The sequence below is a fragment of the Coregonus clupeaformis genome, chromosome 17 (genome assembly GCF_020615455.1).
Source record: "Coregonus clupeaformis isolate EN_2021a chromosome 17, ASM2061545v1, whole genome shotgun sequence".
In the NCBI taxonomy this organism is placed as follows: Eukaryota; Metazoa; Chordata; class Actinopteri; order Salmoniformes; family Salmonidae; genus Coregonus; species Coregonus clupeaformis.
Genome location: NC_059208.1, coordinates 74,193,465 through 74,205,200, shown reverse-complemented (window position 1 = coordinate 74,205,200; position 11,736 = coordinate 74,193,465).

Below are 11,736 nucleotides of genomic sequence, written 5' to 3'. Positions count from 1 at the left end.
CAGCAAGGCCAGGCGGACTGGGGACAGCAAGGTGTCATCATGCCCGGTAGTCCTGACGTATGGTCCTAGGGCTCAGGTTCTCAGAGAGAAAGAGAGAACGAGAGAATTAGAGAGAGCATACTTAAATTCACACAGGACACTGGATAAGACAGGAGAAGTACTCCAGGTATAACCAACTAACCCCAGCCCCCCGACACATAAACTACTGCAGCATAAATACTGGAGGCTGAGACAGGAGCGGTCCGGAGACACTGTGGCCCCATCCGAAGAAACCCCGGACAGGGCCAAACAGGAAGGATATAACCCCACCCACTCCGCCAAAGCACAGCCCCCGCACCACTAGAGGGATATCCCCAACCACCAACTTACAATCCTGAGACAAGGCCGAGTATAGCCCACAGAGGTCTCCACCACAGCACAAACCAAGGGGGGGCGCCAACCCAGACAGGAAGATCACGTCAGTAACTCAACCCACTCAAGTGACGCACCCCTCCCAGGGACGGCATGAAAGAGCACCAGCAAGCCAGTGACTCAGCCCCTGCAACAGGTTTAGAGGCAGAGAACCCCAGTGGAGAGGGGAACCGGCCCGGCAGAGACAGCAAGGGCTGTTCGTTGCTCCAGCCTTTCCGTTCACCTTCACACTCCTGGGCCAGACTACACTCAATCATATGACCTACTGAAGAGATAAGTCTTCAGTAAAGACTTAAAGGTTGAGACCGAGTCTGCGTCTCTCACATGGGTAGGCAGACTGTTCCATAAAAATGGAGATCTATAGGAGAAAGCCCTGCCTCCCGCTGTTTGCTTAGAAATTCTAGGGACAATTAGGAGGCCTGCGTCTTGTGACCGTAGCGTACGTATTGGTATGTACGGCAGGACCAACTCGGAAAGATATGTAGGAGCAAGCCCATGTAACGCTTTATAGGTTAACAGTAAAACCTTGAAATCAGCCCTTGCCTTAACAGGAAGCCAGTGTAGGGAAGCTAGCACTGGAGTAATATGATCAAATTTCTTGGTTCTAGTCAGGATTCTAGCAGCCGTATTTAGCACTAACTGAAGTAACAAATGCATGGATTAATTTTTCTGCATCATTTTTGGACAGAAAATTTCTGATTTTTGCAATGTTACGTAGATGGAAAAAAGCTGTCCTTGAAACAGTCTTGATACAGTGGGGAAAAAAAGTATTTAGTCAGCCACCAATTGTGCAAGTTCTCCCACTTAAAAAGATGAGAGAGAACTTGAATTTTCATCATAGGTACACGTCAACTATGACAGACAAATTGAGAATTTTTTTTCCAGAAAATCACATTGTAGGATTTTTAATGAATTTATTTGCAAATTATGGTGGAAAATAAGTATTTGGTCACCTACAAACAAGCAAGATTTCTGGCTCTCACAGACCTGTAACTTCTTCTTTAAGAGGCTCCTCTGTCCTCCACTCGTTACCTGTATTAATGGCACCTGTTTGAACTTGTTACCAGTATAAAAGACACCTGTCCACAACCTCAAACAGTCACACTCCAAACTCCACTATGGCCAAGACCAAAGAGCTGTCAAAGGACACCAGAAACAAAATTGTAGACCTGCACCAGGCTGGGAAGACTGAATCTGCAATAGGTAAGCAGCTTGGTTTGAAGAAATCAACTGTGGGAGCAATTATTAGGAAATGGAAGACATACAAGACCACTGATAATCTCCCTCGATCTGGGGCTCCACGCAAGATCTCACCCCGTGGGGTCAAAATGATCACAAGAACGGTGAGCAAATATCCCAGAACCACACGGGGGGACCTAGTGAATGACCTGCAGAGAGCTGGGACCAAAGTAACAAAGCCTACCATCAGTAACACACTACGCCGCCAGGGACTCAAATCCTGCAGTGCCAGACGTGTCCCACTGCTTAAGCCAGTACATGTCCAGGCCCGTCTGAAGTTTGCTAGAGTGCACAGAAGAGGATTGGGAGAATGTCATATGGTCAGATGAAACCAAAATAGAACTTTTTGGTAAAAACTCAACTCGTCGTGTTTGGAGGACAAAGAATGCTGAGTTGCATCCAAAGAACAGCATACCTACTGTGAAGCATGGGGGTGGAAACATCATGCTTTGGGGCTGTTTTTCTGCAAAGGGACCAGGACGACTGATCCGTGTAAAGGAAAGAATGAATGGGGCCATGTATCATGAGATTTTGAGTGAAAACCTCCTTCCATCAGCAAGGGCATTGAAGATGAAACGTGGCTGGGTCTTTCAGCATGACAATGATCCCAAACACACCGCCCGGGCAACGAAGGAGTGGCTTCGTAAGAAGCATTTCAAGGTCCTGGAGTGGCCTAGCCAGTCTCCAGATCTCAACCCCATAGAAAATATTTGGAGGGGAGTTGAAAGTCCGTGTTGCCCAGCGACAGCCCCAAAACATCACTGCTCTAGAGGAGATCTGCATGGAGGAATGGGCCAAAATACCAGCAACAGTGTGTGAAAACCTTGTGAAGACGTACAGAAAACGTTTGACCTGTGTCATTGCCAACAAAGGGTATATAACAAAGTATTGAGAAACTTTTGTTATTGACCAAATACTTATTTTCCACCATAATTTGCAAATAAATTCATTAAAAATCCTACAATGTGATTTTCTGGATTTTTTTTTCTCATTTTGTCTGTCATAGTTGACGTGTACCTATGATGAAAATTACAGGCCTCTCTCATCTTTTTAAGTGGGAGAAGTTGCACAATTGGTGGCTGACTAAATACTTTTTTTCCCCACTGTATGTTCGTCAAAAGAGAGATCAGGGTCAAGAGTAACACCGAGGTCCTTCACAGTTTTATTTGAGACGACTTTACAACCATCTAGATGAATTGTCAGATTTAACAGAAGATCTCTTTGTTTCTTGGGACCTAGAACAAGCATCTCTGTTTTGTCCGAGTTTAAAAGTAAAAAGTTTTCAGCCATCCACTTCCTTATGTCTGAAACACAGGCTTCTAGCGAGGGCAATTTTGGGGCTTCACCATGTTTCATTGAAATGTACAGCTGTGTGTCATCCGCATAGCAGTGAAAGTTAACATTATGTTTTCGAATAACATCCCCAAGAGGTAAAATATATAGTGAAAACAATAGTGGTCCTAAAACGGAACCTTGAGGAACACCGAAATGTACAGTTGATTTGTCGGAGGACAGACCATTCACAGAGACAAACTGATATCTTTCCGACAGGTAGGATCTAAACCAGGCCAGAACTTGTCCGTGTAGACCAATTTGGGTTTCCAGTCTCTCCAAAAAGAATGTGGTGATCGATGGTGTCAAAGGCAGCACTAAGGTCTAGTAGCACGAGGACAGATGCAGAGCCTCGGTCTGACGCCATTAAAAGGTCATTTACCACCTTCACAAGTGCAGTCTCAGTGCTATGATGGGGTCTAAAACCAGACTGAAGCATTTCGTATACATTGTTTGTCTTCAGAAAGGCAGTGAAGTTGCTGCGCAACAGCTTTTTCTAAAATTTTTGAGAGGAATGGAAGATTCGATATAGGCCGATAGTTTTTTATATTTTCCGGGTCAAGGTTTGGCTTTTTCAAGAGAGGCTTTATCACTGCCACTTTTAGTGAGTTTGGTACACATCCGGTGGATAGAGAGCTGTTTATTATGTTCAACATAGGAGGGCCAAGCACAGGAAGCAGCTCCTTCAGCAGTTTAGTAGGAATAGGATCCAGTATGCAGCTTGAAGGTTTAGAGGCCATGATTATTTTCATCATTGTGTCAAGAGATATAGTACTAAAACACTTAAGTGTCTCTCCCGATCCCAGGCCCTCGCAGAGTCTGTGCAGATCCAGGACAGCTAAGCCCTGGAGGAATACGCAGATTCAAAGAGGAGTCCGTAATTTGCTTTCTAATGGTCATGATCTTTTCCTCAAAGAAGTTCATGAATTTATTACTGCTGAAGTGAAAGCCATCCTCTCTTGGGGAATGCTGCTTTTTAGTTAGCTTTGCAACAGTATCAAAAAGAAATTTTGGATTGTTCTTATTTTCCTCGATTAAGTTGGAAAAGTAGGATGATCGAGCAGCAGTGAGGGCTCTTCGGTACTGCACGGTACTGTCTTTCCAAGCTAGTCGGAAGACTTCCAGTTTGGTGTGGCGCCATTTCCGTTCCAATTTCCTGGAAGCTTGCTTCAAAGCTCGGGTATTTTCTGTATACCAGGGAGCTAGTTTCTTATGACAAATGTTTTTCGTTTTTAGGGGTGCAACTGCATCTAGGGTATTGCGCAAGGTTAAATTGAGTTCCTCAGTTAAGTGGTTAACTGATTTTTGTCCTCTGACGTCCTTGGGTAGGCAGAAGGAGTCTGGAAGGGCATCAATGAATTTTTGTGTTGTTTGAGAATTTATAGCACGACTTTTGATGCTCCTTGGTTGGGGTCTGAGCAGATTATTTGTTGCGATTGCAAATGTAATAAAATGGTGGTCCGATAGTCCAGGATTTTGTGGAAAAACATTAAGATCTACAACATTTATTCCATGGGACAAAACTAGGTCCAGAGTATGACTGTGGCAGTGAGTAGGTCCAGAGACATGTTGGACAAAACCCACTGAGTCGATAATGGCTCCGAAAGACTTTTGGAGTGGGTCTGTGGACTTCTCCATGTGAATATTAAAATCACCAAAAATTAGAATATGATCTGCTATGACTACAAGGTCTGATAGGAATTCAGGAAACTCAGAGAGGAACGCTGTATATGGCCCAGGAGGCCTGTAAACAGTAGCTATAAAAAGTGATTGAGTAGGCTGCATAGATTTCATGACTAGAAGCTCAAAAGATGAAAACGCCATTTTTTTTTTGTAAATTGAAATTTGCTATCGTAAATGTTAGCAACACCTCCGCCTTTGCGGGATGCACGGGGAATATGGTCACTAGTGTAACCAGGAGGTGAGGCCTCATTTAACACAGCAAATTCATCAGGCTTAAGCCATGTTTCAGTCAGGCCAATCACATCGAGATTATGATCAGTGATTAGTTCATTGACTATGACTGCCTTTGAAGTGAGGGATCTAACATTAAGTAACCCTATTTTGAGATGTGAGGTATCACGATCTCTTTCAATAATGACAGGAATGGAGGAGGTCTTTATCCTAATAAGATTGCTAGGGTGAACACCGCCATGTTTAGTTTTGCCCAACCTAGGTCGAGGCACAGACACAGTCTCAATGGGTATGGCTGAGCTGACTACACTGACTGTGCTATTGGCAGACTCCACTAAGCTGGCAGGTTGGCTAACAGCCTGCTGCCTGGCCTGCACCCTATTTCACTGTGGGGCTAGAGGAGTTAGAGCCCTATCTATGTTGGTAGATAAGAGGAGAGCACCCCTCCAGCTAGGATGGAGTCCGTCACTCCTCAGCAGGTCAGGCTTGGTCCTGTTTGTGGGTGAGTCCCAGAAAGAGGGCCAATTATCCACAAATGTTATCTTTTGGGAGGGGCAGAAAACAGTTTTCAACCAGCGATTAAGTGCTGAGACTCTGCTGTAGAGCTCGTCACTTCCCCTAACTGGGAGGGGGGCCAGAGACAATTACTCGATGCCGACACATCTTTCTAGCTGATTTACAAGCTGAAGCTATGTTGCACTTGGTGACCTCTGACTGTTTCATCCTAACATCGTTGGTGCCGACGTGGATAACAATATCTCTATACTCTCTACACTCGCCAGTTTTAGCTTTAGCCAGCACCATCTTTAGATTAGCCTTAACGTCGGTAGCCCTGCCCCCTGGTAAACAGTGTATGATCGCTGGGTGATTCGTTTTAAGTCTAATACTGCGGGTAATGGAGTCGCCAATGACTAGGGTTTTCAATTTGTCAGAGCTAATGGTGGGAGCCTTCGGCGTCTCAGACCCCGTAACGGGAGGAGTAGAGACTAGAGAAGACTCAGACTCAGACTCCGACTCGCTACATAATGGGGAAAACCGGTTGAAGGTTTCTGTCGGCTGAATGAGCGACACCGGTTGAGCATTCCAACAGTATTTCCCTCCAGAAGCCATGAGAAAGTTGTCCGGCTGCGGGGACTGTGCGGGGGGATTTATACTAACGTTACTGTCTGTACTTACTGGTGGCACAGACGCTGTTTCTTCCTTTCCTACACTGAGATTACCCTTGCCTAAAGATTGCGTCTGAAGCTGGGCTTGTAGCACAGCTATTTTCGCCGTAAGGCGATCGTTCTCCTGTATATTATGAGTACAGCGACTGCAATTAGAAGACATCATGTTAATGTTACTACTTAGCTTCGGCTGTTGAAGATGTTGATGAACCATGTCCAGATAAAGCGTCCGGAGTGAAAAAAGTTGAATAAGGGAAAAAAGTTGCGATGGAAAAAAGGAAAATAACGTAAAGTTGGCAGCTAAAACGCACAGGAAAATGACTCTTCTGTCTCGGGATAAACGTCCGGGGTGAAAAAGTTTAACGAAAAAAGATGAGTGAGTGTGTCTGTGGCTAACTGCCCAGTGTGTGTGTGTGTGTGTGTTTGTGTGTGTGGGTGGGTGCATGCCTGGCCTGCTTGCATGTGTGCGTGGGTGTGTGTGTGTGTGTGTGTGTGTGAGGGGGAAACTGAATGACCATTGTCTCTCACTGCGGTGGGGAGGAGAGGGGAGGAGAGGGGAGAGGAGGAGGAGGAGGAGAGGGGAGGAGAAGAGAGGAGAGGGGGATAAGGGGTGAGGAGGGAGAGGAGAGGAGAGGAGAGGAGAGGAGAGGAGAGGAGAGGAGAGGAGAGGAGAGGAGAGGAGAGGAGAGGAGAGGAGAGGAGAGGAGAGGAGAGGAGAGGAGAGGAGAGGAGAGGAGAGGAGGAGAAGAGGGGGGCAGTGGGGACAGAGACTCACCCCTAGCAGTGCTCATGGGTCAGGGTGAGGGGAGGAACTCTGTTCACCCCTACTAGCAGGGACATGTTTTAACAAGTTCTACGTCAACCGTAGATGCGACAACTCTCTAACTCTTGATATTTTCTTCATAAATATATATGTGTTGAGGATCAGTGACTGTAGACTGTAGTGTTGAGGATCAGTGACTGTAGACTGTAGTGTTGATGATCAGTGACTGTAGACTGTAGTGTTGAGGATCAGTGACTGTAGACTGTAGTGTTGAGGATCAGTGACTGTAGACTGTAGTGTTGAGGATCAGTGACTGTAGACTGTAGTGTTGATGATCAGTGACTGTAGACTGTAGTGTTGAGGATCAGTGACTGTAGACTGTAGTGTTGAGGATCAGTGACTGTAGACTGTAGTGTTGAGGATCAGTGACTGTAGACTGTAGTGTTGAGGATCAGTGACTGTAGACTGTAGTGTTGAGGATCAGTGACTGTAGACTGTAGTGTTGAGGATCAGTGACTGTAGTCAGTAGTGTTGAGGATCAGTGACTGTAGACTGTAGTGTTGAGGATCAGTGACTGTAGACTGTAGTGTTGAGGATCAGTGACTGTAGACTGTAGTGTTGAGGATCAGTGACTGTAGACTTGGGGAGAAGATGTATTTGTTATACTGTGTAACTAGAAGAAAACACAAACCAAATCTGTTATGAGAAATTAAACTAAACTACTAAGATATCAGCTAACCCTGATCATTACCCAGTGTGTTCTATTAGATCAGCTAACCCTGATCATTACCCAGAGTGTTCTATTAGATCAGCTAACCCTGATCATTACTCAGTATGTTCTATTAGATCAGCTAACCCTGATCATTACCCAGTGTGTTCTATTAGATAAGCTAACCCTGATCATTACTCAGTATGTTCTATTAGATCAGCTAACCCTGATCATTACCCAGTGTGTTCTATTAGATCAGCTAACCCTGATCATTACTCAGTATGTTCTATTAGATCAGCTAACCCTGATCATTACCCAGTGTGTTCTATTAGATCAGCTAACCCTGATCATTACTCAGTGTGTTCTAATAGATCAGCTAACCCTGATCACTACCCAGAGTGTTCTAATAGATCAGCTAACCCTGATCATTACTCAGTATGTTCTATTAGATCAACTAACCCTGATCATTACCCAGTGTGTTCTATTAGATAAGCTAACCCTGATCATTACTCAGTATGTTCTATTAGATCAGCTAACCCTGATCATTACCCAGTGTGTTCTATTAGATCAGCTAACCCTGATCATTACTCAGTATGTTCTATTAGATCAGCTAACCCTGATCATTACTCAGTATGTTCTAATGGATCAGCTAACCCTGATCATTACCCAGAGTGTTCTATAGATCAGCTAACTCTGATCATTACTCAGTATGTTCTAATGGATCAGCTAATCCTGATCATTACCAAGAGTGTTCTAATAGATCAGCTAACCCTGATCATTACCCAGTGTGTTCTATTAGATCAGCTAACCCTGATCATTACCCAGTGTGTTCTAATAGATCAGCTAACCCTGATCATTACCCAGTGTGTTCTATTAGATCAGCTAACTCTGATCATTACCCAGTGTGTTCTATTAGATCAGCTAACCCTGATAATTACCCAGTGTGTTCTATTAGATCAGCTAACCCTGATCATTACTCAGTATGTTCTATTAGATCAGCTAACCCTGATCATTACCTAGTGTGTTCTATTAGATCAGCTAACTCTGATCATTACCCAGTGTGTTCTAATAGATCAGCTAACCCTTATCATTATCCAGTGTGTTCTATTAGATCAGCTAACCTTGATCATTACTCAGTATGTTCTATTAGATCAGCTAACCCTGATCATTACCCAGTGTGTTCTATTAGATCAGCTAACCCTGATCATTACCCAGTGTGTTCTATTAGATCAGCTAACCCTGATCATTACCCAGTGTGTTCTATTAGATCAGCTAACCCTGATCATTACCTAGTGTGTTCTATTAGATCAGCTAACTCTGATCATTACTCAGTATGTTCTATTAGATCAGCTAACCCTGATCATTACCCAGTGTGTTCTAATAGATCAGCTAACCCTGATCATTACCCAGTGTGTTCTAATAGATCAGCTAAACCTGATCATTACCCAGAGTGTTCTAATAGATCAGCTAACCCTGATCATTACTCAGTATGTTCTATTAGATCAGCTAACCCTGATCATTACCCAGTGTGTTCTATTAGATCAGCTAACCCTGATCATTACTCAGTATGTTCTAATAGATCAGCTAACCCTGATCATTACTCAGTATGTTCTATTAGATCAGCTAACCCTGATCATTACTCAGTATGTTCTAATAGATCAGCTAACCCTGATCATTACTCAGTATGTTCTAATAGATCAGCTAACCCTGATCATTACTCAGTATGTTCTATTAGATCAGCTAACCCTGATCATTACTCAGTATGTTCTAATAGATCAGCTAACCCTGATCATTACTCAGTATGTTCTAATAGATCAGCTAACCCTGATCATTACCCAGTGTGTTCTATTAGATCAGCTAACCCTGATCATTACCCAGTGTGTTCTATTAGATCAGCTAACCCTGATCATTACCCAGTGTGTTCTATTAGATCAGCTAACCCTGATCATTACTCAGTATGTTCTAATAGATCAGCTAACCCTGATCATTACCCAGTGTGTTCTATTAGATCAGCTAACCCTGATCATTACCCAGTGTGTTCTATTAGATCAGCTAACCCTGATCATTACCCAGTGTGTTCTATTAGATCAGCTAACCCTGATCATTACCCAGTGTGTTCTATTAGATCAGCTAACCCTGATCATTACCCAGTGTGTTCTATTAGATCAGCTAACCCTGATCATTACCCAGTATGTTCTAATAGATCAGCTAACCTTGATCATTACCCAGTGTGTTATATTAGATCAGCTAACCCTGATCATTACTCAGTATGTTCTAATAGATCAGCTAACCCTGATCATTACCCAGTGTGTTATATTAGATCAGCTAACCCTGATCATTACTCAGTATGTTCTAATAGATCAGCAAACCCTGATCATTACCCAATGTGTTCTGAGAGATCAGCTAACCCTGATCATTACCCAGTGTGTTCTATTAGATCAGCTAACCCTGATCATTACTCAGTATGTTCTAATAGATCAGCTAACCCTGATCATTACCCAGTGTGTTCTATTAGATCAGCTAACCATGATCATTACCCAGTGTGTTCTAATAGATCAGCTAACCCTGATCATTACCCAGTGTGTTCTATTAGATCAGCTAACCCTGATCATTACTCAGTATGTTCTAATAGATCAGCTAACCCTGATCATTACCCAGTGTGTTCTATTAGATCAGCTAACCCTGATCATTACTCAGTATGTTCTAATAGATCAGCTAACCCTGATCACTACCCAGAGTGTTCTATAGATCAGCTAACCCTTATCATTATCCAGTGTGTTCTATTTGATCAGCTAACCCTGATCATTACTCAGTATGTTCTAATAGATCAGCTAACCCTGATCATTACCCAGTGTGTTCTATTAGATCAGCTAACCCTGATCATTACTCAGTATGTTCTAATAGATCAGCTAACCATGATCATTACCCAGTGTGGTCTAAAAGATTAGCTAATCCTGATCATTACCCAGAGTGTTCTAATAGATCAGCTAACCCTGATCATTACTCAGTATGTTATAATAGATCAGCTAACCCTGATCATTACCCAGTGTGTTCTATTAGATCAGCTAACCATGATCATTACCCAGTGTGTTCTAATAGATCAGCTAACCCTGATCATTACCCAGTGTGTTCTATTAGATCAGCTAACATTTACATTACATTTACATTTTAGTCATTTAGCAGACGCTCTTATCCAGAGCGACTTACAGTTAGTGAGTGCATACATTATTATTATTTTTTATTTTTTTCATACTGCCCCCCCGTGGGAATCGAACCCACAACCCTGGCGTTGCAAACGCCATGCTCTACCAACTGAGCTACATCCCTGCCGGCCATTCCCTCCCCTACCCTGGACGACGCTGGGCCAATTGTGCGCCACCCCATGGGTCTCCCAGTCGCGGCCGGCTACGACAGAGCCTGGATACGAACCAGGATCTCTAGTGACACAGCTAGCACTGCGATGCAGTGCCTTAGACCACTGCGCAACTCGGGAGGTCCCGAGTGTTCTGAGAGATCAGCTAACCCTGATCTTTACCCAGTGTGTTCTAATAGATCAGCTAACCCTGATCATTACCCAGAGTGTTCTAATAGATCAGCTAACCCTGATCATTACCCAGAGTGTTCTAATAGATCAGCTAACCCTGATCATTACCCAGTATGTTCTATTAGATCAGCTAACCCTGATCATTACTCAGTATGTTCTATTAGATCAGCTAACCCTGATAATTACCCAGTGTGTTCTATTAGATCAGCTAACCCTGATCATTACCCAGTGTGTTCTAATAGATCAGCTAACCCTGATCATTACCCAGTGTGTTCTATTAGATCAGCTAACCCTGATCATTACTCAGTATGTTCTAATAGATCAGCTAACCATGATCATTACCCAGAGTGTTCTATAGATCAGCTAACCCTTATCATTATCCAGTGTGTTCTATTAGATCAGCTAACCCTGATCATTACTCAGTATGTTCTAATAGATCAGCTAACCCTGATCATTACCCAGAGTGTTCTATTAGATCAGCTAATCCTGATCATTACCCAGAGTGTTCTAATAGATCAGCTAACCCTGATCATTACTCAGTATGTTATAATAGATCAGCTAACCCTGATCATTACCCAGAGTGTTCTAATAGATCAGCTAACCCTGATCATTACCCAGTGTGGTCTAATAGATCAGCTAACCCTGATCATTACCCAGA